A 26718-nucleotide genomic window follows, 5' to 3' on the forward strand; every position below is an offset into this window, starting at 1 on the left:
CGTTCCATGCACACGAGCCACATTTTCTCACCGTGCCGGGGGCCAAAAAAAACGTCAGCGAGTGTGGTTTTCTACTTCGGCCGCAGCTCTCTCCGACCTGTCAGATGTTGTTTTTGAAACCGCATTAATTTGTTACCACGTTAACGAGGCCGGGCGAACTTCTGTGGCACGATGACTTGTCGGAGGGGTGTAAAGGGATTACGCTGAAAACCGTTTTCCGCGCCCGGGCCCTCCTCCCTCCAAAGGTGCGCCGTGCCATCTTGTTCCGAAAAGCCGTCTGACTCAGCTTAGGATCTTGAAATATAATTAAATTATTTCTGACATATGCTCGCTATTCAAAATGTACAGATGGCCGCATCCTGACATTGACCATTTTCTTAGTTTTTTCTATTTTTTTTGGATGCCCAACTAATACGCAGATTTTACTTGTGTTCAGTTTGCACTAACAAAGAACGGAAAGCATGGGAACACAATATATTAGCATATCGGCTTCGTGGAGGTGACAGATACAGTGTGCAGGCGTTCAGGAAACCGCTCGAGTGCCAGTGACCTCGGAGCCATAACAATATGTACGTGCCTCCAGACATTTTATCAAGTGCCCCGTAGAATGGCGCTCTATTTGCACGACCATCACGTCGGAGCGCCGCCGGTGCAAAGGTCATGTTTACAGTAACGCACGCGCAAGTTCCCTGGCCCCCAGCAGGACTAACTTCAACAGGGAACAGAACCTGGACACGTATGCCTGAACAGAGGCGCAGTGGTGGGAGGGGGTCATTAATTTACAAAATGCATTCCTCCTCCTTTTACATAGAGCCCTGCGGATACACATCAGCTTTAATAAGCTGCTATGGGTTTGCACTTTAAACTGACTTCGTAGCCCAGCTTGGTGTCCCCAGATAGTAGGAAAACACACCGACTGCATTCGATTAAGCTGTAATTTACCCAACATCCTTCCTCCGCCTCGCGCTCGTAATTGTTGAGGACGTCTATTTTATCAATCCGTTATTTCACGACAAATGCTGTGAAAGCAGCGGAGTCGAGCGCCCGGAGTGGCGGTCGCTTGTTTTATTCATGCTGCGGGGCGGCCTTGGCATGGGGAGGCCTTGGCAAAGCCGCCTGCCTATTGACAACTGCACCGGCAGACTCCTGGCCGTCAACTGTCACTGAACTGTTCCTGCACCACATCCACCACCTCCCCCTCCCACCCCAGGCGCCACTTTGGCGGGAAGCCAGGCAACAGCGGCTTGCCCTTGCCCTGGGTGGCCCTGGGTGGTCCCTGTGCCTCTCGTTGGCCTACAGACACCCTCACCTTGTCACAACCAATAGTGGTCCTGATCCTGATCTTCAGAGCTGCCAGTCTTTAAGCCTCCATTAGACCGGAGAGACTGAGTTTTTCTTCCTGTGTGCATTTCCTCCCACAGCTGGAGCTCGGCATGTCCACTGGGGGACAGGCTACAGCGGAGCCACCCAGCACTGTCCACCCCCCCCCCACCACCACAACAATCCATTCTCACCCTCTTCTAACCCCTTTGACTGCCCCCTTCCTGTTCCTACGGAGCTTAATAACAGCAGGCAGTGTATTAATATGTAAAAGATCAAGAGATTATTGATTAGAATCACTTGCCTAATATCCCCTGTCTGTCATGTAGTTCAGCAGGCCTTTCATGATTGTGTGTGTCGTTCTATTTAAATATTCATGGGCGCTCTGCTTTGTGGGCCCCACAGCTGAATATCTAATTAAACTGTCAAAAGAAATACAATATGCCCCTAAGCTTTATTATCATAGGGGTCAGCTGGAACAGCACTGGTCTGGATGGGCCTAAGGGGTAATTAACAGGAACCACACGGTGTTTACCTTGGTTCATACCTGTGGCCTAAACGAAGGCGGAATTAGGCCTGTACCCCTTCCCGGTGCCTTTGAAGCACCACAGTTGCCAGCCTAAATCACGTTGACGAGGAGAAGAGACCGGAGATCTGGAAGTGTATAATAACATAATCAGCAATTATAGCTGGGAAATGGTGAGAAGCCAGAATTTTATCTCATTAAAAAGACCCGAGAAGAAAGTTTTTTTTTTTCCCCCCTTCTTTCTTATTCCATGTCACTAGTGCTTTTCCTTTGAATTCCAATGATTTTTCTTTTAAGGTGAGGGAGAGATCTCGAAATTTAATTCTGAAGCAGAGAGCCGGTCCTAATTAGTGGCGCGCTGTGGCTAAGATATGAGCGACTTTTGCTCCAGCAGAAGGGAGGGCGGAAGGGGGCATTCGCTTTATTATTGCTCTGTCGGTTTATTTCCTGTCATTATTGTTGCCTTAGTTCTTCTGTCAAATTACGGCCGCTAATTTCTTTTCATATTTTACGAGGCCTGTTAGCAAGTAGCTGTAATGAACTTCAAAAACGGGGTCTGTTCCTTAAGAATTAAAAAAGGGCTTCTTTCCGCCTAGGCGGTCTATCAGACAGAAACTTAAACAGTATCATTCCTTGGCAATTTATCTCTCACATGATTCTTCGCCCCACACACATTACTGTGCCAGTTTAATTCGGCTTTTTTATGTGACTTTAATGATCTTTTTTAGGGGACTCTTAATACCCTCAAAATTTGTAGAATATCACAATAAATCAGGACCTTGCCCATCTAATGACAATTAATTTCACCTATAATTTTTTATTCTTTTGCGACATTATGGCACCCGGTTATATTCCTCTCCCTGTGACCTTTATGGGTATGTTTTAAAAGTTAATACTTGGAAAAGTTGATATTCAGAGGCTGGAGTTTCTTTAGTTGTGTCGTATTTCTTCTCTTTTACAGGTTTGTGACTTAAGATATGTTTTGCGTGTATGTCTCCCTGCAGAAGATGAATTCTCTGAAATCAAGTGCCAGTGAAGATTCTGTCATGAAATAAGAGACAAAAAAAATTAAGAATCAAATAATTGTGCAAAAGTACATCTTATTAAGAATATTTGGCTAGTTGTCATTGTGTTATGTCATATTTTTATCGTTATGTATAGTTTCTGCTACAGCTACCAAAATAAAACTAAAATTTGGGCAAGTGAAAAATATCTTGTCTTCCACTTTTATAAGAAATAAAGAATTTCTTACTGTATTACATACGCATACTCAACAATAAAACCATGACAAGCATTATTAAAATATGGTGATCCTACCTGATAGTTTTTCAAAATCATGATCAAATAAGGATCAAATATGCAAACGCTCTCAAATATTTTTACACAAAGACCATGTGCTAACATATATGTTATTCATTCCCAGACATATATGTTATTGATTCTCGGACAAAAAATGGCCTTTGGCCCACGTTAGAAATTTATGGAGGGTTTTCCAAATACGCCTCCTGCTGTATCAATTGAGTAATAATAGGGCAAAAGCCCTGCGGGGAAAAAGGAGGCTTCTCTTACAAATAAACATTATCATTATATATTTTCTTTTCAATCGATTAAAGAAGACCCTCAGTGATATCAGACACTTTAAGCTGCGCTAACAGCCCCCAGTCCGCCCTATCGAGGTGTACTTAATTAGGTAACAGGTTCCGGGCGTCCGTTTTTTCCTTGGGCTCAATGTGAATCAAACCCGTACAACGTCTCGCAGCTGACGTACAGCTGATAGGATGGCATTGGAATCTCTTTATATCTCTATTATTTCACGACAAATGGGAACTATATTGTTCACAAGCTGCATCAGAAATCATATGCAGGAGAGTTTGAGATGGGAGTTTTTGAGTGGAGGTGGAAAAAAGCTTTTATCAAAAATAGCTATCTTCCGCATCTTTACCAGTTTTCCTGTTCTGGTCAGAGAAGCACAGACTTGGTCTGTTGTGGCTCTTCGGAGGGACAATGACCTTTAGCAGAGTCTTCTGAGATTATTTACAGTGGGATTTCTGGTGGTGGCAGACATTACATCCCAAAGTCCTTCCAGCAAGCATTTTCAGGACATGATTTCAGTGTTTGAGAGGTGGGCCAAGTGAAGAAGGACAGTCCACAGGGGGAAAGAGAGGCCAGCGATATCACACCACCCCCATCCACACATCCAAAAAACATCCTTGACTCCCTTTTTCATGAAGGGATCGCATGGTCTGGCAAAGACTCTTAATACCGTAGAAGAAAATGTTTCGTTTCCCATCTAGTCATTTTCAAAAGCCATACAATAATTAAAGTTGTCGCCCAGTTTTATATAAAGTACCCGTTCCGAATAACTGTAAGAATATTATAACCCTGAGTTTAAAACATACTTCACAAGCGTTTAAAAATATTTTTCACTGCCTCTTTTTCAATTCTATAAATTTTTGCCTTGAGACAAGCCCTGGTACAAAAATGCCAGATGCTTATTTTGGAAAAAAATTATAACCCGACTGAGCATCTACACAGGAAATAAAATGGGACCCAACAAAGAACAGTAGTTCTTTAATAAGCTCACCTAATAAGCTCTGTGTTCTTGCTTTGCTCGCCTCCACACTCCACCTGTATTCATTTCTCAGTAATTATAAGTCACACGTGATCACATGCCATCACATCCCACCTCCAGACGGGATGATAACATCGAGAAATTTTTTTGGCATGATGGTCATAGAGAATCCAGGCCAGCTGGTAACACGGTAAAGCCACCAATATTCTACTCAGACATTAAAAAGAATTTCAGATTTCCTAGACTTCTTTGAGGATGTACTTCCTTTGAGAGGGAAATTCTTTTGAGCATATCCAAAGTGCAGTTTTCTATAGAGACTGCTTCTTCATAAATTAATTCTGTGTATATGCTTATGAACATATACAACAATGATGATGGCTGCTTTTTTTGGTACGCACGTTAGAGACAGACCTCACTTTGCTTTCCGTGTTATCTCAGGGCCTAGCAGTGTGCCCTATATAACTTATCAAATATGGCCCTTGTACTAGTCATGTAAAGGTATGCATTGCAGTGCTAATATGCAGGTCTGTGTCTTCATTTCGAATTCTACAAAAGCACTGACACTACTGTTCAAGTCAACAAACTCGGAGTTACTGCTTCAAGAGTATTATTTTATTTTTGAAGCAGCTCACAATGTTAAGTGTGTATCACACAACTTACCATACTTTAAATGTATGAACAGCTGGGTAAATTTTGCTGGAGAAATTCAGGGAAAATACCCTGCTCAGGGCTACTGCAACACACGCACAAGCAGTTTCTGAACCGCTCATCCCATTAGGGGTCATGGGGAACTGGAGCCTACCCGGCAACACAGGGCGTAAGGGACACACCCAGGATGGGACGCCAGTCCGTCGCAAGGCACCCCAAGCGGGAATCGAACCCCAGACCGACTGGAGAGCAGGACCCAGTCAAACCCACTGCACCACCGTGCCCCCACTACTGCAACAGCAGTGATGAAATGAATCAGAGTTCTTCCAGTGCAGGGAAACAGCTGTAACGACTATGCCACCTGCTGACCCTTAAATTCTAATGCAATGATTGCACCTTTTTTGTCTCAGCTGTTGACCGTGCTCCTCTCTATTTATTCTAACCTTCTCGCATATAGATTCTTTGCTGTGTTTTGGCCAAAATGTTTGTTTTATCCTTAGTGTGCTTATTGCGTTGGAATAACACACTTGTTTCAGCATGTAGGGATTCAGCAGGATGACTAGTCTCCAGCTCTTGGCCAGAACAACATGTCTGAGCGGCACTTTGATTGACACCTTGGTAGAAGTGCATCCAGTGTGCTCCTCCAGATATGTGAAGTCATGATGATCCTTATTTATGTTTTCCACTGTTGGCACACTGAGAGCAAACTGCCCATTCCACATGAAATTAATTAGATTGGCAGGAGGCCCATGATGGAAAATTGGACCAAATGGGTTATTTTCATAGGATTTCAATGAGGTTTTTATTTAGACCAAGGAATTTTTTTATATTTTAAATCTATTTGTATTTATAAAATAAAAAGCTGTATTCAGTTGCAGTTTTCAGGTAGTCCACATCAGTTTCATGACTGAAAATTAAATGGTTACTATGTCGTGCTAGTCATTCGGTGTTTCCATTAAATGATTTGTACAGGGTATATTTGTTCATCGATGGGGGGGAAAAAAATAGTTCATGATATGGATTCATAATGTGTACATGTTAAAAAGGCTATATCTGCTGAAAATGAACTGCTTTTAAAAAGTTAGTAAGGTAGTTAAGAAAATAAAGAAACTGAAAGCTTGCTGGAGGAAAAAAGGATAAACTGGAAGTGTTTCTATGAAGTATTACAGGGTGAAAATAAATCCTTTGTAGTGCATGCTCCTTTAATAACAACATTGCTAATTAATAAGTTCTACACAATTATGAATTAACTTCGGATCAGAACTCCGGCTTTGCATATAATTTCCTGTAATCGCTAAAGCTACTGCAAAAACATGTCTCATATCAACCGTAACTTTCTTATTTAACACAGACAGGCAAGTTCTCACCGGGTTTAAACGTACAGCAAATTATCTCTGCTGGGACTTGGCAAGAAAAACCTAAAATCACAGCAGTAATTTTTTTTTTTTTTTTTAATTTGAAATAGCATCCTTAATCGTCAATTTTTTGTGAGCTTTGAAGGAATTAATCTTAATATTTTAATGTTATTACAGGAGGAGGGAGGAGGGGGTGGAAATGAGGGAGAGGGGGCGATAATTCGTTTCTGTAACTGTTACCACCTTTTCCTGGCTGTTTTGCAAAATGGCTAGGGTGGACTCCTCGTGATATTCGCTTATAGCACACTGATGTGGTAAGGCACTCACCCCATAATGAAAATCCACAGTAATTAAAGGTGGGAACGTGCAGAGTTCAGACGCGAGCTGCATGACATATAGCCGACTGCTGTTATTCCTCTGTGGTTTATCAAAGGCTACTCCTTTAATATGGAGATTATGCTTATGTACTTGTCTTTACTTGAAAGGCATTTTCCTAATTTACTTATTAATGAGATGTAAATCTATTTATACTGAGGCCCTCAAGTTTGAGGAAATGCGTCTGCGGAACATGCCACAAATCCAACAATTTGAAAAGGAGGGGGGGGAAAGAAAAAGGGGGGGAAGAAACGAGCTCTCCCATTCTTGTTCCGTTAAAAAATTTATATAGTCCATGTTAAATTTATTAATATTGCTTGCTGTCATTCAGTTTGCAGCTCTCTAACTGAAATACGACTTGACAGCAGCCGCATTAAAGATGTATGCCATTGTATTCAACAAAGATTAATGAAGCCCAGTAAAAATAGCTGTAAAGGAGAAAGTGATCAGAATGTGAAATCAGCGAATTAAACGAGGCCTTCTGTGCCATATTTTAATATGCATCGGGGATTTTTTTGGCTTGCGAGGTTCATCTGGGAACTCTGCAGTATTGTCTATATATCTGAAATGGTTACACTTCAGAGTCCTTTTAAGGCTGACATTTTTGAGGGAGAAACTCAGTGTTGTCTAAGATGCTAGGAGTACTGATTTTACTCATCTCACATCTCATGATTCTGAATATAGAGGAGTACAGATAAAAGCAAAGCATATTTACTGCAAAAAGTCTACCTTCTTTCTTACTTTCTTTAAACCTACAGTTTCCTGTTTATTTCATGGAGTAGCAACTATGAAATGCACACATTGCCAGTATTCTGGATAACACTACATTATACTACGTAGATTAATAGCAGACAACAGTGACATAAATAGTTTACATACATTTTCCATGTACTTCCAGTAGAAAATCATCTGAGATGAATATTTAAAATTCAGTGACCAAGGAAATCTCCACCATGACTTGTGAATGAAGGGTGAAGGAAAGTGACTGAGTGAAGGAAAGTGCAGCGGTTGCTCTGCATTCTGTTCTGTTTTCAGGGCATAGAGTCATTTTCATTGATGACTGGCACCTACCTGCACAGGTACAAGTGGAGTTAAAGCTCAGTAAAAGTAATTATAACAAAGCAATAACCATAATTAATATCTTTATTTGATGTCTGGGGCAGCACAGTGGCACAGCCCTGGACTGTACATTCAGCCATGGGTTCAGTCGCGTTACGTAAGTGTGGAGTTTGCATCTTCTCCTCATGTTTGCGTAGGTTTCCTCCAGGTGCTCTGGTTTCCTCCCACAGTCCGAAGAGATCTTTCAGATGAATGTTAATTGCCCTTATTGTGTAAATGTGTGTATGTGTATGTGATGGACTGGATGTCCAGACCTCGGACTCTATGCTTCTGGGATAGGCTCCAGACCACTGTGACCCTGACTTGGACAAAGCAGTTATTAATACTGGATGAATGGTGTCGCAGCTTACTAGATCCTCAGGGTTCATTTCTATTTGCAGGGGGTGGTGGGAACTTTTCATTATCACTAACCCCTGCACCCGTAAAGGTCTTGAATCATTTTCCGAAGGCAAAGGGCACAAGGCAACAGCCCAGATGACCAGGAGAAACACAATCATTTTATGGGAACAATTTGAATTTCCATTGTATCTAAAACCATTTAATACCTGTATATTGTTTATTTGAATACAGACACACTGATTATTGTAAAATTTTGACTTGCATATATTTTAATTTCAAGATAAGTTCCTGACAGTGTGCTGGGTTTCTGATCTTTGCAGCAGAAAAGAGGTGAGTTGTTTTAATCTTACAACTCATACCAGAAACCTGTCAATGGTATAAAAAATTTAAAAATTAGTTTTGTAGTTTAATTTTGACCCAGTTTCCACTTCAGCATAATTCTTTGGGCTATGTTTCCACAGTTGATTTTGTTTAAAAATGAATACATTCACAAATAGTATCCTGGTCATTTTGGTGAAGCATTTATCATTATATATTCCTGCTTATGATCTAGAAAGGCTGCTGCTAAATTCTTTGCTCCCATGTGAAGAAAATAAATTAAATATTAGTATACTACAAATTTAAATGTTTTCCCCAGATGAATGCGGCTTGTTTTGCTATTCTTGTACTATAATATTCACCAAAACCATTTTCCAACTAATGGCTTGTTGCAGCTTGCTTTTTGCATTCTATTTGCTTTTTGCTTTGGATTTTTGTAGCAAATTACAGCGGTATTCTAAGGGGAGAGAGGGCTAAACTTCACAACAATGGGTTGAGGCCACACCAAAGTATGGTCCAACAATACTGCATTTCCCCCCATTGCTTCAAGTTAACATGACGGAGATGCTTTCAGATGTTGTAGAGGTGAAGAGTTTTAATTTCTCCTCTCCTATTCTGGTTATTTAAATTAATTTTAAAAAATCACATTTTGCAGTGTTCTCTGTTGTCAAGGCCTATGGAGTATGAAATTTAAACTACTTTTACATTCATGGCAAAGTTGTCTGAGATATTTATATTTACTGTACACTGATTTTCAGTAAATGTTACATTATACATAACATATGAACCAAATACATTTTTTTTCAGATTCAATAATGTCACACCCACACTCTCTGCCCAAGCAACAACAACTGCACCGAATCAAAGCAGCAGGGTATAAAAGCACCAAAGCACCATATTGACTCACCAGGATGAGGAACTTCTTCGAAACCACCGCTTCGACTACGTGTCCACAGAGCACATCAACACCTTTGCTGTCCCGCTTCGTCCCTTCGTTCATGATCCCTTGACTCCATTTCTTTGGCTCCAGACCCCAGCTTCACTACATCGACCTTGGCTCCTCTTTCGTCCTCGGAACAACGTTCGCCCTTTGACTGACACTTGCCTGCACCACCACTATGATTCTGGATTGCCCCTTTGGTGTTCTTCATTAAAAGTTCCCAAGATTGGGTCTACCTAACCCTCTGTCTTCCAGGCTCATCCATGAAAAATAAATCCTTCTGTATTTCCATAACCTTTAATTTCTTCTAATTGCTGTGATAGAGAAAGCCAACAGAGCATTATTAAACATGTATCTCAGCTTTCCCACTGGTTATTTATGAACTGGTGGATTAATTCAGGAGTTAAAGGTCAATAAGGACATGAGCTCACATGCATCATAGGCCCCACAGGCTTTTCTAGCCAAGAGATATCAAACACCCAAACAGTCTGACCACCACTCTGGTCTGTCGTCCCCAGAACACAAGAGTTTAAATCTTTAATGGAGAGAGAATTCAGCGTCCCGGTTCCTCCGTATGATGATCCACAAAGCAGGGGGAACAAGAAGCGGAAACTCCCAAGTATCTCCTCTTTGTCGGCCAAATTTGGGCTAAAGATTGATGTTTGAGTAAAGACTTGGATATTCTCCCAAAAAATCTGTTAATTTCCTTAAAAAGCGATTAGTTTATCACTCTTAATATTTAATACTTTTCATCAATCAAAATGAGTTATGCTTATCATAATCTAAATCTAAGCTTAAATCTATCTAAAATTAAACTTTGCTCTCAGTATTCCGTCAGTGCAGTCCATGTTGCGAGATATATTGCAGCAGCTTTTCATCATATAACTCAAATGTGTATCAGGTTCAGACATCACTGCCGAAGCAACTGTTGGATATACCTAAGAGCATTTTCCAATCAATTTAATGCATTAGTTATTATTTGACCCTTTGATACACTACGATCATTATAAGTTAGTCAGCAGCAAAGGTATCTTCATGGCTAGACTTCTGAGAAGACAGAAGTCCCTGTAGGTTCGCAGGTGGGTTACCAAAGAGTGAGTGATAATGACTTCTCTTAAGTATTTAGAAACTTAAAGGAACCACGGGACAGGAATTCGAGCTTCAGAACATAAGAAATTAAATTTGGCTTCACTGCATGAGTACCATTTTTGTCAAGTAACATTCTAGTGTATGTATTTACAGGCAAAAAATGTATCATGTACAGATGAGCAGACTGCATGCAATAGAACAGACCTTCTCTAAAACAGCGGATGCTTGTGGCATGCAGGGAATCGGGAGCAAGGAATGATCGGGCAAGAGTTGGCCACTGTTGAATTTAGGTCTTAATTACTATGTTTTTTTTATTTATTTAGTTACCACTGTAGATTTGTAGAGTAAACTATTTGCAAAGATTTATACAGAAGGCTGGTTTTTACTATATCAGTTTTGGACAAGTAATTTAAAGGCAATACAGTAGGAGGAAATATTCAAAGAAAGGTGTAGCAGTGCAAACAGAAAAAAATAATTAGTTCAGGTGGCGGTCAAACACAAAACTCACACTGTATAACCAGGCCATGGTGACATCCCACCTGGACTATTGCAACTCTCTCCTGTGTGGCTTTCCTGCTACTGCGATCAAACGTTTACAGCTGGTACAGAAAGCTACTGCCCGACTTGTTTTTGACTTGCCGAAGCTTTCCCATGTATCTCCTCTACTCATTTCTCTGCACTTGGCTTCCTATAGATGCCCGGATCAAATTCAAAACCCTGGTTATGGCCTACAGATGCATCGGTGGAACTGCTCCCAGCTATTTACAAGACTTGATCATCCCCTACACCCCAGCCAGACCCCTTCGCTCATCTACTTCTACTTGCTTAGTGGTCCCATGCAGAAAAGGTAAAGAACAAAGGTCCTCAGTTCTGGCTCCGTTGTGGTGGAATGGCCTCCCCCTCTCACTCAGAAGTGCTGAATCTCTGTCCACATATAAAAAGGGTCTTAAAACTCATCTCTTCAAGAAACACTTTGCCCATGATTTCTTAAATTCATGTAAGGTATAAATTTTCATGATCATGCTCAGATTAATCCTTTACAGAGCCGCTCCTGCAATGTAACATAAATGTTTATATGTATCTCCAAAAAAAAATTACTAGGAAGGTGATTAGGAATCGTCAGTATTCTGGTACAGTTGTATGCAGCTATTTGTGTGATGAAAATTGGTGCATATGGTGAAGGAAACTAACTGTACTTAAGAGTCACACATCTGCAGCTATGTCTTTCTTCTAGAGTAATGTACTAGTTGTATTTTCTATGAGATGTATATCACTTTGGAGAAAAGCACCTGCTAAATGAATAAATGTAAATGTAAAACTCATATCCCATTCAATGCTCTCTTAAAATCTATCCCTTCCTTTCAGCTCACCAAGGTGTGGCCCTCGGTCCAAGAGATGGGGTTGCGACCTGGCCTCCTGCTTGCTACACTATCCTATATGCATACATTTTTCAAATACTCTGAGGAAACACAAGTTGCATTTATAAAGGTATTAGGATCAAGTGGTATAGAACTAAATAAGCGTTTGTTAATGGTGCGCATACAAAACATTATTCTTTGGGTGTTTGGAGAATGCATCTTTTTTTTGGTAAAAGAAGAAAAGAAAAGGAAAACGGGTGCAAAGGCATTTGACACTGAGATAGTTAGTCATGTAAATTCAGAGATGTGAATTCTGCAACAACAAGAGGCAGCGAGGCCATTAACTAAGAGTGAGATATTCTCCCAGACGCCTGGAATTATCTTTCAGGACAGTGGCCCTGCATTCACAATCTCAGGTGTATGATTAAAATCAATTAAATCAGCCCTCCGATGTCACCCGCAAGATTCTCCTGACAAATGAAATTATGCTAAAAAAAAGATGGGGTTCTCGCTCTCGCTGGCCCTGTCTTGGCATCACTCATATCCACAAATGAGATTAAAATGTGCAGCTCAGGGATTTCAAAGGGATATTTTTCATAAGAACATGAAAAATCCTAGGAACCCAATGTAAGTAGACTTGAAAGCCCCATGTGGAAAGAACTGTCAGACGGTCTCAGCGCATCAGATAGAAGCACGACCAAAAAAAGAAAAAGTTTCTTATTTAACCCATTTGAGGATTGTAAAAAAAAATTGTGAATGGTTCCATAAGCATTACCTACATGGTTTCAGGCGACTCGAGGTTCTGCTGTGCCCGGCAAAATAAACAAATGTCTTTCTACTTGTTTCTTGTTGTGAATTGTGGTACGTTCTGTACATTTTATGTATTTACATATAGGTGGCGATTTCATTTTCTCACAGAAAACCATGTTTGTGTATTTGTCTGTATGTTTTTGTCCTTTTTATACCACTTCTAATCTGTTGCTTAGACATTTTCGTTTGCCCATCTTGTATGTAAGCATCCACTGAAAAGTAAAAACAGTGAAGACCTTGTTTTGGTTACTATTCACTAAAGATGTAAACATGAATACATTTACATTTACATTTATTTATTCAGCAGACGCTTTTCTCCAAAGTAACTTCCAATGGATACTATGTAGTGCTACCAGCCCACCCACCTTATTCACCAAGGTGACTTACACTGCTAGATACACTACTTACAGTGCGTTACTCATCCATACATCAGAGAAACACACTCTCTCTGTGTCACTCACACACTATGGGGGAACCTGAACAGCATGTCTTTGGACTGTGGAAGGAAAACAGAACACCCAGAGGAAATCCATGCAGTCACAGGGAGAACATGCAAACTCTAAGGAAAATATTTTGTCAAAAAATCACAATGATGATATTTGGTGGACTAGTAGTACAAGTCCCAGGAGAAGCCCAACTGTACCTATTAGGAACATATTAACCATGATTCAGTAGAAAGGCCTGGTCCTAAATGAAGAAACCTTTCATTGACCTGAAGACATCCACCCACCTATCAAGTTCAACACTACTATGTTGGTGATCCCGTTCTTCCTCCTTGAGCCAACAAATGCTAGTAAATGCCGCAAACAGAACGAGTCTTGCTAATTACCCATATGTGCCACAGTGGGAGCCAGTTTGTAGCCTGGCATTGCTGTTGACCCCACCTTTCAGTAGCCTTCCATCAATTACAGTTGGCATGCTAAGGTCTGCACCACAGCCACTTTTAGCTGGGGGGCATTTGATTACAGTCTCCATTCGGAGGGGTCACGCAGCTGATCATTGGCCTTCATGGGTTGTTTCCAAAAAATTTTAAGATGGAGTATTTTTCAGCAAGCCAGGTGCCATCAATTAGCTGACATTAATGAAAATCTGTTGCTGATTGCAGCAACAGAACGACCACCATCTCATCTTTTTTTTTTAAAAAAGAAATTTCAATATTTTTCATTTGACCGGACTACGCTTGGACTATGCAAAACATCTATGGTCCATCAATCTATTCGACCATTATGAATAATTCCTTATCCAATGTAAGGTTGTGGTGACCCAGGCCATGTTGCCAGAACCATAGTGTGTAAGCCAGGGTACAGTCTGGATAGGGGACCAGCTCATTGCAGAGCAGTTACACACACACTCACACACATTCAGAAATACACACATTGGAGGCAATTTAGAGTCACCAATTCACCTGAAACACGTATCTTTGGACAGTGTGAAGAAACTAGAGCACCAGATGGAAAACTTTGCAAACACAGGAAGAACATACAAACTACACACAGACTGAGCCATATTTGAAACCATGTCTAAATCTGTCTAAAGCCCAGGAGGTGTGATGTACCAGCACTGCTTCACCACACCATCCATCTACTGTGTGTTACATCATGTAGGAAACCCAGTAACAAAGTATCACTCTATGTAATACAGTTTAAGTTCAAAAAAGTTTTCCCTAGGACCAGAGATCATCCCAGGTATGCAACACAAGACTGGTTTGTGAGGCAGACTCAGAACTCGCAATTCTGGCAAGAGAAAAAAAGATAAATGTATGTTGAATCCATGTAAAACTGTCTGAACAAGGCATTGTCTGAGATTCCAAAAGCCGTATTTCCTTTATAACAGACTAAATCCCCCTTAGAGCTTTTCAGACCTATTTAAGGCCTCATTATGTGGAAATATAGTGCACATTTTGCTTTAAAATCTTTTGCACCCTTGTCTTCTGACAAATTTACCTATTCTCCAATTCAGAGGACACATTGCGCCTGGTGCTCTATGTCAATCCTTGTAAGAGAGCATCTCCCCCACAGCACCTTCCCCACAGCTAACCCCCCTCCTGCTAAGTAAAGCTTTTGATATAGAGCCCGGCAATAAAGCTTTAAAGAAAGAAATATATTCTGTATCCACTGCTGCCTGTGGAAAAGCCCAACTGAAAAATGGTGTATTGAAATGCCTAATTAGTTGACAGTGTCCAGTCAATTCGGTTTGCTAAACCTGGGGGCTCACCTCTGCCGATCCGATTCCCGGGGGCTAATTCGACATGCACACATTTTACAGCCCCTCAAGAATGATTTCTTCAGACAAGGCTTATGTTGAGGTGGAATTTACCTAACTCCAGTAAGTCCATGTATCTTCTTTTATTAGAGAATTGAAGGGGGAAAGGCAATGAAATTTTTATTTCTCCAGAATTTCAGACGGACAGTACGGGGTCCCCGGAGAAAGGCCAAGCTCAGCAGTAACCGCGGGAAGCTTGCAGTTTTTTTTTTTTTTCCCAAAGACAAATCAATGCCTAAGAAAAGCTTTTTTTGGTTCTCTTTATGTTCATCCTTGTGGTACATATTTTATTACTTAAGGAGAAGCTACTCCAGTTGCTAATTGTTTTGGGTTAAGTGTGTTAATTATGTTTTGGCGTATTAATCATACGTTGCTAAATGACTGCCATACTGAATGCTTTAATGGCGAAATAAAAAATGAAAACCGATAGCGCAACCAATCAGTTAAGAAATCTACATATGGTAATTCAGACAGTACCTGGGGAAAAACATATGAGATGGGAAGGTATATTTTTTTCCAAAAAAACAAAAAAATAAATGAGATGCAAGTTTTCTCTTTACACTGTAAATAAGCAGAGAAAAAAACATTGAAGGGATTTTTTGCAGAATCACGGTGTGACTTGTATCCATTGTTTATGTACTTATTCATTTTTGTTTTGTGAGCTCATGAAAAACATGCTTTGTCTCAATATTTTGCAATTTTTTCTTCCAGTTTCGTGGCAATATGTTATTAGTCACATGTGAACGTCTGATTTTGTGTTAGTACAACTGCCTCAGACTCCTATCCTTGAGGCAAAATGTCAGAATATATTTATGGATTTATATGATATTAATCATAAGTGCAAGGTTTCGTTTTGTTTCATATTGGCCTAATCTTAAGCAAACCAGCACCTTCCCACACCGGCATAGCACTCAAGCCCACCAAGTGATTACATATCTAATGAAAAGTACCTCAGTAGAATTTGCAAGGTAAATGCAATTTGAATACCCATTTATCCATCTCTGCGAGCGCCTTGCGGCATTCAGTCTGCATAGAGGAGGTCCGGTTGGCAAATTCCCCCTGCAGACACATAGCGGGGGGACCCTCATTTTCCCCATTCCGCCACGGGCATGTGGGATGAATAATTCGAAGCGGCTTGCATCCCCCCCCAGCCATCGCCATGGCTCCCCCTAGGGTGCAGGGCAGCCAGTTCAAGTGGCCCACACTTGAGGGGGGGCCCCGCAAGCATCCGCTAGCAATTATCTGGCGAATTTGTACACTTTATTACAGCAGCTCCGCCGGGCAAGCTGTGTCGCGGGAAGGACGCTGCCTCCTTTCCTCCACTTATTTACCCAATAAGAGCTAATTAATTAGCTTTCTGTGAGTTGTCGACAATCCAGGTACCACCGCCCACCCTGTTCCCTCTTCCCGACGTTGGTTCCTGCTATTTGCAGGCCAAATGGTCACAACATACAGTCTCACTGTAACTTTTACACCTCGTTGTTACGCACAGGTGGCAGGAAACAGATTTTGGTGCAAATCCAGTGGAGGAGAAGAATGAATAACTAAGAAGGAATGCCCAGGACAACTCATGAGTTTGATCTAAACAGGACTGCATTTGCATTTTTCACCTCGAAACGGAAACTATTCACACTGTAAGCGGTCCAAACATGCATATGATTGTGTAATAAAAATTAATTTATAATAGCAAATCCTGCATGAAAGCTAGGAGGCAGTGGAAAATGTTTTGACCCCAAATGGGCAAAAGTCACTATCTGTAATTGCCAAACCAAGCATACTGTCTCATAAATAATCTATATTTAATACAAAAAATGTATTTATCAATGTTTGTTGAGAAACTGATGTTGTCCTGAGTAACCTGGTCTCAAAGCATCCTGGTCTCCAAGCAAAGCTTGTTTGGACCTGGAGGACTACTCTGGCCTATCTCGTGCCTCTGCAGCATTTGGTTTGATTTGCCAGTGAGAAGGATGCTAGAATCCTGGTTGGTCTGATAACTGTCTCTAGTTTTCCGGAGTCTATGGTTGTAGTCACGAGGAAGCAAAACAAACCCAAAATCAGGCCAAAATGATCCGACCTTGAGCTAACTAGCATCACAGCTGTTGACTGACAACTGCTTGTGATTCCTGAAATAACCATCCCTGTTACTCTCCAGCAGTAAGACAGGAGTGTTTTTTGCACCTCAGTCCAGTAGAGCAGTACATGCTACAGGTGTAGCTAATCATAATATCCAATGTTGTATTAGCATTAACAGAGGGTAAATCATGTTGCCCACAAGATTTTCATAACCAGCTCTGACTGTGTCGAAGGCTGAGTGGCAGCAAGGCCTCTTGGACGCAATGGGGAGGAGATTGTGACTTTATGGAGAGGAGCTGGTCTTGGCCAGCCACTTCCAGATGCATGGGCTGCTTCTGCTTACCCTGCCACGACGCTCTCTCCTTCTTAGAGCCAAGCGTTACATCAAAGCCTGGTGCCCGCCCAGTGTATGTTTAACATCCCTGAGTGCTTGTTGCTGATGAGCAGGGGCGGATGGCCCCATGTCCTTGCTCAATTCCCCGATGCTCCATCACTTCCTTATCTGTCCAGGGGGCATGGCCTCCTCCATAACCACCAACACATGCATGCTTAATAAGTCTCCCTCGTCTTCATACGGCGGAGGGAACAACTGTGCACGCCAGGCTTATTTCTCCACATTATGACTTTAACTGTACATTAAAAATGCAGGAAATGTGACCTTTTGATTTATGTTCCATAAATATATGTATATATTTCAGTAGAAACCTGAATGAAACATTCACATTTAAGCATAAATGACTGAGCTTTTTCATAATGTGACGTCACTAACAGCTTTTTTCGGCAAGGCAAAATCACGTTCAGCCACCTCTTGCCAGTGTTCCTGCGCTGCCGCGGCGACACTTCCCACGCGATCTGAGGAGAAAGTGTTGCAAACCATTTAATTAATCATGGAAACAAAAACAAAAGGAAGAGTTTTGTTCTTGAAAGCTTACTGATATCCTCAGTGCTCTGTCACCCTGTCACTGCTAAGGAGGGAAATTCAGCAGAACTGAGAAGATGCCTTCAGAACTCAGTAACCTTTCATTGAGACGGATACACTAATATGGCTGAAACAAAAGGAAGCCCCTCATATCCTCTGAGTGTGGAGGGACACCCTGATCAGGCATCTGCTGAATAGGAAAAGCTCACATCACCATTGCCATCTTCATGAGCAGCGGCCTTTGTGCCTCCTCAGATGTTTTATTCCTCTCAAAGACATCTTTCACTGCGATGTGTTTTAAACATATTGTGGGGAAACAGTCAAAGTGATGAATGTGAATACTCAAGTATGACATCGCGCTCGAAGACAAGACGTTCCTTTTGCGGGGACTTTAATCCACACTGGCTGGGGTGAGGGCATGTGAGATGTGCTGTATTCCCCAAGCAACTTGGGCCCCTGTCTGGTAGCATGCAAATCTATATCTACAGTAGGCTGAGGTTGACATACCGTGCCAGCTGAATCATTACTTCTCTGTGCAGCAATAGCAAAAATGTTCTTGAAACACTAAGTGCAGTATTGGAAAAGTCTTTTATTTATTCACATTTATTCATTTAGCAGATGTATGTGTATTTACATTTACATTTATTTAGCAGAAGCTTTTCTCCAAAGCGACGTGCATCTCAGAGAAATACAATTTGTGCATTACATTTGGAGAAAGAGAGACATAGCTGTAGACGTGAGATTCTTAACTAAAATTTGTTCATTTCTTTCCGCTTTATGCATCGATGTTCAGGTTGAGTAGGTGCATAAAACTCAGAACAGATGATTCCTGATCACCTCCCTATAATTTTTATTTTTTTTTGAAGGTACACAAACATTTATGTACAATCCAGGAGTAGCGGCTGTGTAAAGGCTTATCCAGGCATGATCATAAAGTTATGGTGCATGAACATTTACACCTTACATGAGCTGGAGAGATCTTGAGTGAAGTGAATCTTAGTTGTCACGTGTTTGATGTTTATCACCATATGCAGGGTTCCAAGGCAAGATCAGGTTCTTGCATCACAGTCCCTACTTATAGCACTATCCATCCATTTTCCAGTAACCACATGTACGTCTATCTAAGTAGGGCTGTAGAGATCAAGAGGGGTCTTATTAGGTGTCTCCCAAAGCCCCATCCTGGTCCATGCCGAGATGCCTTATAGCAGAATAGTTACTTGTAAGCTTATGTCTGACTAAAAGATCGGAATTATTTCTGAAACATAGCTCTTGCACTGTTCACCTTTGTCCTGTCCAGTGTATTTTTACGACAGCAAAAGACCTCAAAGAACTAACGTGGTGATGATGAACCTAAACATGCAGCTTGCATGAATCATGTATGGGTTCATTTCAAAGTGCTTAGCAGGCAAATACGTGTGCCGTGTCAGCTTGTGAGAAATGCAAATCCATTACCCTTGCATCAGCACCATTTGGATGGGTTGAGGTAAGGAAGGGCCTACTTTAAGGTTCCCATTTACTAATAGGACCCTGCAGAACACAAGGACATATTGAAACTTCACCACATTTCCTCACATGTCAAGTCTTGTGCCATCTCAGACATTATCTTCTTACTCAAAGGTAATAGTTTCAAGTCGTTGTTGCTGTACTCCACAACTTTTGTAAGTGATTTCAGCAAAAAAAAAAAAAACATCTAGTCATCCAGTGGAAGAATAGCATATAGACTTGTAATTTTCCTTATGCACATTCACTTCAGTGATCCTTCTTCAGTTTATCTGTTTATGTTTAATCTTACTATAACTGAAAACTTATGTGTGAAATTTATGATAAATCACCTTTTTTGCAGGCCTTAATAGACAGGAGAGAATGGGAAATCTTACAAAGGGTTTCTTAATTTTTTTTTTTTTATTTCTTAGTTCTTCATTATGTCCTTTTGAATACCTACATAAGAGCAAGAGCCATTAAGAGACTAATTACCCCCAACAAGACACTTTCCATTGATTAATAACCCTAAAGAAACACTAAGCGGGACACCACTCATTTCCAAGTCTACTGGGGAAGCAAGTTGTTGTATGAGAATATTTAAAACATCCTAATAGTCTGGAAAAATTTACAGTAACTGTTGTCCTATACCAAGAAAATGGTGTTTACATGAAGGTGTCATCAGAAACTGCAAAGTGCTGCTCTGTTAAAGGCAATAGATCAAAAGAAAGAACAACTATTACTAAGAAAACTACATCCATTTCAGTTTGCATGCAGTCTGGGGTCCATTTTTTTTCATTTTCCGATCAAAATATGTTTCCATCCCGAAGACAAATCTTAAAAACAAAGACAAATCTATATGAAAATTTTAATCTACATCCTCTTTTCACGAGAAACAAGATATATTATGAACTTAACCACACAAAGGGTAACAGAATTTGGTAGCAACGCAGCAAACATCAATGAATTTAATGACGTATATTATGAATGTTTTTCAGGTGAGAAGTAAATGAAGTCTTACTGTGGTATCAATAATACATCTCCCCGTGGAGTCAATGACCAACTGGGGAGAAGGCTCTTTTTTATAATTGCTTTTCTCCCTGGGGTCACCCTGCCTGGGGTATGGGGTGGGGGGTTTGGCAGGGGGGGTCAGCAGCATTCGGCTGCTGGAACCTCCTTTCCTGGGACACCGGCAGGTCCACTAGACACAGATTAATTGTCTGAGGGTCCAGGGGCCTTTCATTGGTGTGTGGATGGGGAGGTGGGGGAGAGCAGCACCGCACAACCTAATTAAACACCGACACCATTTCAAATGTCTGTCCAGATGCGGCCAAGAACGACGCTTCTGCATTTTGGCTCCACGTTGTAATTGCCTCATATGCAGTCGTAGAGCAAAGTCCTGGTATCTTCGTGGAAGGGATGCGGGGGGGCAATGGGGGCTTCGAGTGATCAGTTTGAACAAGACCCTGTCCCTCTCAACTCCCTGACCCTCACAATCAGACATTGCTGCCGCCCCAATTAAATTTTAAATTTGAAATTCTACTGCTGCGAACCTGAGTTGCTGACAAATCCTCTACGACAATTTCTACAAACTAAACTGAAGGGCAAAGCGTTGTACGTAACATAACTGTCATGGATCGCCGTGAAATGTAGTTACCTGGGGTTGAAAATGTTCCTCATCTCATTCACATCACTGACTCAATATTAACAAATACCTGAGCATGCAAAGTTTACCGGAAAATTCTATTAGCCAAACATATGGTCTGTAATTAGCTATGAACCCTTTTCTAGGGTAAATTTTACCCCAGATTTCTTATTTGTTATTTGCTCTGTGTCCTAAACCTACTGAAGTGTTGGGCCACAGGGTGCGGTCTTTGAGTTGGCACCTACAGAAGCCCCCTGGCCCCAGGAGACGGAATGGTTTGCTCAATACCATATTGATCTGTGAAAGTGATGAAAGAATGAGTGGTCACCTTGAGCAGAGCACACCACCCCGCTCACAACAGCTTCACCTGTGGAAAACCAAGCAGTTGTTTGTTTTACCCAGATATTTTGACAGTAAAGCCTATGGTAAGATGGTGCCAAGTTGGAGTTTGAAATAATTTTCAGTTGCATGAAATGCACAGGGTTACATGGTAAAATGTTTACTTAAGCCCTAAAGAGTGTTAGATTATTTTTTTTTTACTGAAATACTCTGTTTATGAAATTTCATTTTGTGTTTTCTGCAGTTATTGTTGGTGCTGTTGATGGTACCTGTTGATGTTTCACCATGTTTCAGGATAAACTGAGACCCGAGATTTCAGTGAGAAGGTCACTGAAAAAAATCGCCCAAGAATCAGACCAGAACGGATAAAATTGCTCATATAAATTAAAAAGAAAATTGTAATTATATAAACTGCATGGTTCTGCGGGGTGGGGGAGCATATTTTTACATCTCTCAGCAAATCAATAAATGCAAGTGACGGAAAAAATGTCAGAAAGCAGAAGTGTTTGTACCCTTGCACAGCTCTTAAGAAGAATTCTAATTATATAGAGGCTTGAGGTCTTTGGGGGATTTAATCACTTTTACACCTGTGACAAGTGATTTTCTCCAGTTTACAAGTCGGTCTATCAGCCAACTGATCAACGTTGCAGTGTCACAACTGCAGATCAAGAGAAAGATGGAAAGTTAAGTAGGACAACGTTGGACGTTCCCAAAACACCCATCTAGGAAAAAAAACTGAACAAATGAACAGATAAGAGGAGAGGGCCTGGGAATTAAATAAAATATAATTAATGGCACAGATCTGGAACTTAACTGGGAAAATGTGTCTTAATAGTGAGAAAGTACGTTCCACATGTGCCAAACGTAGTGTAATCGGTTGGCCTCGGGCTACTGAAATATTAAGTACCGGTACACAAGTGCAGTTTTATTTTTGGTATCCTCCCCTGGCTTTCAGACTTTGGGAGTTTGTTGTTTCCGTCCCGGTGGGGGACTAAGCAAAAGGAGGTGTTTAAGTGCTATTCAGAATCCTGGCTATGGCGAAGAGCCCGGGAGGAGGACGCGATCGGGGCCTACGACCCCCGGCCGCCCTGCATGGAGCTCAGGTAGAGGAGTCAACAGCAGGTTATCAGACAGCTGGTCGCAATCCGGCAAGATCACAGGCTGTGGCAAGGATGATGGGAGGGGAGTGGAGGAGGAGGGAGCCCTTCCACATGCAGCACTTAATCTCTTTCAGGACCTCAGCCCATAACCTTGAACAGATATTCCCATGGTAAACTCTGTTTAAAAAAAATGAACAGCATTTATTCTCTAGGATTTTATTTCATTTCAGTTTAAATGGACTGACATTCTCCTGCCTCGTATTTAATATTTCTCCAGAGTCTTAGCGGGATAAAGGGACTTTCCAAATTAAGAACCTTCCAGATCCTTCTGACAGATGAAGCTGGAGAAGAAAAGAACTTCTCAAAACAGATGATTTAAAGGAGTGCTGCTGATCTCTACGGTTCGGATATGGAGCTGGGAAATTAGACGTTGTTACTGTCCCCACCTGGCATGGACATAATCAACACATGAAGGGCATGAGGGGCTTGGGGTGAACCCCCCACCCCAAGGAGAAACCAGTCTTACAAATTAAACATGAAACTGCAGGTCTCCACCTCAGGCCCCATCCAGATGTTTTTAGTATTTTAATAAAACAGGTGGACGGATTAATTTTAGGTCTGGTGTACCACAGAGACGTCTAAGTGGAGTCAAATATTTGTGTTATTTCTTGCGATTTTTTTTTTTGGGAAGAAGTGCATGAGAAGTTGCTTGACTTTTTAGTAAGTAGCGAAAAAGAGTCGGAATCTCCATGGTGCCACTCAGATCGAATCATGTGCCAGTTTTGAGTTTACAGCTTTAGTGTGTAAGTCACATACAAGGTATTTGTCTAAGTTATTATTATTTATTCATTTAGCGGACACTTTTTTCTAAAGCAATTCACAATGTTAGGTTTGTACATTAAGCTATTTGCAATGATTTACCCATTTATTCTGCTTGGTAATTTTTACTATATCAATTCAGGAAAAGGACCTTGACCAAGGGGACTTGAGCAGGAGTAGAGATTTGAAGTCAGACCCTCCAATGGGAAGGAAAACTCTAATCAAGAAGCTACTGTATACTTTTCTTTCCTTTCTTGCTTTACAATTGTTCACTCGATACAAAAAATTAATGCAAAATATGTGTGCATGATTCAGTTTATTGAAAACAAGGCACCTGTGTTTTTTTTTTTTTTTTAACTGGGAAACACCAGGCAGTAAGGTATCAATTAACTATGAACTACATGTTGCCCTGGATAATATGCCTTGTAAACGGATGAATAATTAATCAGCCTCATTGTGCTCTGCCTCATAGTGATTTAATTCAATTTTTTAAAATCATAGCTCATCTGACAAAGATTTGTTAACGGACTTGTCAGTATATCTTAAAGAAAATTAAAGTTTAATATGTAAATTCAAATAAAATGCGATAAAATGGATAAGAAAGCGTGGAGGCTAGTTGCACTAGGCTGTAAGCAGGCATATGAACAGGAATAAACTATAGTAAAATTACTTGAATAAAATCAATGAAGTTAAATCCCACTTTGGTGGCTCATGGCTATTTTGAGGCCCTCATGGAGGTAGGAATCCATAACCAGTCTTTTTCCTGGGAAGCTTCAGATTCACGTGTCCAGCCCGAATACTTTCCAACATGTTCCCATCTCACACACACACACACACACACACACACACACACACGCACGCACGCACGCACGCACGCGCGCGCGCACACAGACACATTCATTCAGCCCTCCCCAGCGGAGCTACGCTAATCAGGAGGTGTGGTGGGGGTATGCATAGGACATGACTTGGTTAGTTCAACCAATTACTGCAATCATTGATTCTTTTAAAAGAAACATATATACAGAGTCTAGGAGACATTATTTGTTCCTCACAATGTGGGAAGAATAAAATGTGCCCTCCAGCAACAAAGTGGCAGCCGCTACCACTACCACGTCAGCCAAACGCCAGCATGGAAACAACAGTGGCGGCCAGCCCATGCTCCTGAGCGCATATGTCTGTGTGTGTGTGTGTGTGTGTGTGTGTGTGTGTGTGTGTGTGTGTGTGTGTGTGTGTGGTGTCGCCTCAGCACCCCCCCTCTGCTGTTCCATTGTACAGGAGAGTCAGAAGCTGGGGTCTTGGTGGCAGATGGGCAAGGGTAGCTGGGATTGGCTAATCCCAAATCTGCCATCTCCTTGCCACACGGCAGCCAAGGGAAAAGACGGAGCCAGCTGTCAAATAGAAGCCTTTCATGGTCCCCTGCACACAACAGCTGCACGAGGCCCTGCCTGCTTGGTTCTAAATTATTAAACATCTTTTTAGTTTGTTCCAGCTGCAGGCCTCAATGTGTTTATGCAGCCTTTGTGCATTTTACATACGATTCCTTCTCCCCTCCTCTCATCAGAATGCTGTTTGTAAAAGGCATTATCCCATCTGTGCCCCAGTTTGGACAAAACAGCTCAAGACAAATCCAGCACGTCTCTCCATCCAGGACAATTTGGGAGCTGAGGATGATTGCAGTGACTGAAGACTTGGGGGCTTTCGATGCCTTTTTGCGTCTTGTGGGTTGGGGGGGGTGGGGCGGTGGGCGAGATACCTATAAGGCATGGTGTCACCCGGTGCTGCTCGGGGCCAGGAAATCTGTTTGAAAGCAGATTTTTCCAAAAAATATTTTAAATTTTGGAAAAAAAGTGAGATCCTCTTTCATTGCTCCCCCACCACCAACAACACCACTTTCAGAGTCAGGTACAACTTATCTGTTTCTGATAGCCAGTTTCCCCAAAGACTCCCGTGTGTGTGGTCATTGCGGTCTATACATGACACAGGTGTGCTGAATATTTAGGGGGACAGTCTGAAGGCGATGGGGTTCTTCCTCATGTTTCGCTGGGGAGGGCTTGCGGCTCAGAGATACAAACGGGAGCCTCCAAGTTGGGCTTCAGAGAGACGAACGGCACGACCACACAATTTGGCATGGAGCATGTTAACACATGAAGGAACCACACAAGGAACACATGTTATAATACATTATTTCTTGCAGCTATCAACAGTTATCAAGATTCCCTCTCCTCATTAACACATACTGTAGATTATATGCAGAATATACATATATGTATAGCAAAAAGTTGTATATATTATAATATAGGTTTTGTCACATATTGTTGAACATATGCTATGACTTTTATGAAACAGAATACCCAATATCCATACTCTACTAAGAGCATTGCACCGTTTCCCTCAAAACTACTGAAACTCATATGACATTGAAGAAGGCTCTCAGAACCCATTTCTTTGGAATCCATTTCTCTCCTGACCTTCGAACAAATCCATACATTTGCATTACACCATCTGTCATGATCATGATCACGATTCCTATTCTTATCGCACTCAGTTCTACTGCCAGACACTTCAGAAATGCGCACCGCCAAAACAGCTGTATCAGAGAGACAAGCTGTGCTTTGGTAATCCAGTGTCTGTATCCAAAGCTCTTCGTCTGTTGCCGAATACATCTTTTTTCACTCTGAGCTGTGTTGCTTGGATAAAACAAATGCATGTAAATGTGCATACTGACATGTTCCATTTCTGGGGTGTTACTAGGACTTTTGGACAGATCCTTCAGATGTATTTTCCTGCCTGTCTACCTCACTGCTGTCCGTTTCCACCTTTACATACAATTCACTGTCTAGCTTGGGGAATCTTCAGAAGATGGTGGGAACTCAGCTGAGATGTTGTAAAAAAAAAAAGAAAAGGAAAAACCTTGAGGCTTTTCCACAGTTGGCATCTGTTTTTCCTCCACCAGAGCTGCTGGCAGCAAGTTAATAACCGTGTTTGGGACTAAAGGGAGAGGGACTGCTGTGACTGATTTCTCCAGCCTCCCCATCAATCCCTGTTCACCCCGTCTCTCCCGACAAGCCACCCCGCCCCAGTGATACCACCAGGTATGTCCTCAATAACCTGCACCCATTCCTGTCTCTGTCCAGATTTGCCTGATCTACGTTTCGTGGACCTTCCTACTTCAGTAATTACACTATATTAGGTTATTTCTCATTTTATTACCATCTAAAATAAATAATTTTACTTTTGTGATTTTATTGTCTTAATTGCCTAGAATTATGTGCCTTGTTGTAATGAGAGACATTGTTAGGGATTATTCCCATAG

This window comes from Scleropages formosus, chromosome 24 (genome assembly GCF_900964775.1).
Source record: "Scleropages formosus chromosome 24, fSclFor1.1, whole genome shotgun sequence".
Classification (NCBI taxonomy): domain Eukaryota; kingdom Metazoa; phylum Chordata; class Actinopteri; order Osteoglossiformes; family Osteoglossidae; genus Scleropages; species Scleropages formosus.